Source organism: Nomascus leucogenys, chromosome 8 (genome assembly GCF_006542625.1).
Source record: "Nomascus leucogenys isolate Asia chromosome 8, Asia_NLE_v1, whole genome shotgun sequence".
NCBI classification, from domain to species: Eukaryota; Metazoa; Chordata; class Mammalia; order Primates; family Hylobatidae; genus Nomascus; species Nomascus leucogenys.
In genome coordinates, this window is record NC_044388.1 from 2,411,176 (window position 1) to 2,414,201 (window position 3,026).

The following is a 3,026-nucleotide window of genomic DNA, read 5'->3' on the forward strand; positions in this document are numbered from 1 at the left end:
GGAGGGAAACCCCGCCCCGTGGTCCGCTTAAGACCAGTCCTCATTGGCCGTTGGCCGCACTTCTGCCTTTCCATTGGCTGTACGTGCATAAAAAACGGCTTCTTAGGTCAGAGGCCTGAGCTTGTCGATCAAGACTCTGGCCACCAACCGCCGTCGAAGCAAAAGGTCTCCGCCTTCTTACTGTAGTAAGCCAGTCACGGTGCGCTGCTGCCTCTAGTGGAGAAAGTGAAAATAGGCAGGCCCCGCCCGGGACAGCCCCCACGACTTGTGAAGGGGTAGCGCTGCAGTCTCGGGATTCTGGCTTTAGTCTTGTTATGCAGTATTAAAGGGGGAAAGCGATTCAGAGAACACATTTAAAAAAAAAAAAAACCAACGCCCTAACAGGGGGCGATTTACTGTGAAACTAGTGGAGCGTAAGCTTCAGAGCACCTTTGAAAGCACTTCGATTTCTCTAGAGTATGCGAGAAGGAAATAGCAGGATTCCAGGAGGAAAGCCAGAATTTAGGAAACTGCTTTCTGGAAAGATAGAACAGTTCTTTTCAGTAAAGGATACAAATATCCAGGGTATGATTCTCAGTACGCAAACCCAGGTATGCAAGTAATAGAAGTTAATTTTTGGCCAGGCGTGGTGGCTTACGCCTGTGATCCCAGCACTTTGGGAGGCTGAGGTGGGCAGATCACTTGAGGCCAGGAGTTAGAACAGCCTGGCCAACATGGTAAAACCCTGTCTCTATTAAAAATTTAAAAAATTAGCCGGGCGTGGTGGCGCATGCCTGTAATCCCAGCTACTCAGGAGGCTGAGGCAGGAGAATTACTTGAACCCTGGAGATGAAGGTTGCAGTGAGCTGAGATGGTGCCACTGCACTCCAGCCTGAGAGACAGAGCGAGACCCCGTCTCAAAAAAAACCAAAAAAGTTAATTTTCTATAATACAACCTAATTTTTGCTATAGTGTAGCAGGACAAGCCGCAGACAAAACCCCTCAGACACCAAGTTAAAGAAGGAAGCGGTTTATTCGGCCGGGAGCATCGGCAAGACTCCTGTCTCAAGAGCTGAGCTCCCTGAGTGAGCAATTCCTGTCCCTTTTAAGGCCTCACAACTCTAAGGGGATCTGCTTGAGAGGGTAGTGATCGATTGAGCAAGCATGCACTGGTAATTAGATCAGAACAGGACAGGGATTTTCACAGTGCTTTTCTATACAATGTCTGTAATCTATAGATAAACATAACCGATTAGGTCAGGGGTCGATGTTTAACCACCAGGCCCAGGGTGTGGTGCCGGGCTGTCTGCTTGTGGATTTCATTTCTGCCTTTTAGTTTTTACTTCTTCTTTTTTTGGAGGCAGAAATTGGGCATAAGACAATATGAGGGGTGGTCTCCTCCCTTATTCCCCCGCTTTGAGACTCTCACTCATTAGTGGGAGTTCTCACCTTCATCTTCACTACCTATGTCTTCCTGCATGACAGATCGATAGCGATTTATGTAGTTCACTTGTGCTGAAGCATTCTGGTGAACTAGAGTAGTGATGAAACCTTTTACCATTTGAATGAGTACAGGTAGTAAATAAGGGATCAGTAAGCAGGTTCCTATTACTACTATAATTTTTATTATAAGAGTTTTAAATCCTCCTAGCGCTGGGAACCGTTTTTAAACATAGCTTCAGGGTCAAATCCATGTCACACTTGTACAGGCACATGTGCCAGTTTCGTCATGTCTTTAACTATATCTTCGACTACTTGCCTCTGATCATCTATGTGCCGGCAGCAATTGGTAAGGTTAAATTTTCCACAGACTTCTCCTTGAACTAAGATATTTACTCAAGGATCCAGTCTGGCCCTGTCGATTCCCAAGGTCACATGCTCCCCTTTTTTTTCCAGCGAGGATCAAGGGGATTGGTTATTACTAGCTCTAAGGGGTTACATTGTCCCTTAGTACAGGAAGAGCCATTTTTCCCTTTCTGAAGGTGGACTGGATCCTTTTCATTTTTTATCCAAGTGTTCTAAATGACACAAGACCAGTATCCACATTCATTTTCACACAGTCCTAATTCATGACAAATGTACTTATTTTTGGTCATATAGCCTTTTTCCCAACTAAAAGAGCCACATCCCCTTCCTAACTTATTGCTATGAATGACAGCACAGGCATCAAACTTCAAGGTGACTTGTTTGGGGACCCCTTTTTCTTTTTGTTTTGGCTAACACTTTACTCGTATCGTTTATGAGTCCCCACCAGTCCTCAGTCCTTAATCTTATTTTAAAAACTGTGGTCATGGGAGGCTCAGATGGGTCATAACACACATCAGGTTGGTCATTTCCTGGGCTACATACCTTGTATAGAATAGCATTATACAAACAAGTTCTTTTTAGAGTCCCGGTACACTTATAATAACCATAAAATAATAGGACTGTAGCAACTTTTTGTCCTACCTCAGTGACTTGATGTATACACTGGGAACAGTCGTCAGTCTGAGGAAGGTCAGTTGAAGTCCTTACTGTACAAGTCCAAATTTTAAGGAAAATGAGTCCTGTGATGAGTTTTCTCATGCTTCGGCCATGTGTGGACTAGTCAGCTTCTGGATGTGACTGCAGCAGGGCTTGTTGTCTTTTTCAGAGTCACTTTGCAGGGGCTGGCGAAGCTGCTCCTGTCCATGTACAGCTCACAGTCTACTGATATTCAAGGATGGTCTCGGAGGCTCGGCCCACTAGAATAAACTGAGTCCAATACCTCTACACAGTTATGTTCAACTGGGCTCTCTGATACTGGGAGCAAGGTGGCAAGGTTTAGGGTGTTGTAAACTTCAATGGTTATGCAGGGATTTTCACATAGCAAGCTTTGGTACTTGGTTAATCTAGCATTTGTTAGCCAATGATGTCCTCTGGTAGTCATCAAAGCTACCACAGCATGGGGGGGCCTTTATATTCAGGTTTTGCCTAAGGGTTAGTTTATCTGCTTCTTGTGCTAACAGGGCCGTTGCTGCCAGGGCCCTTAGACATGGGGGCCAGCCTTTGGAAACCCCGTCCAGCTG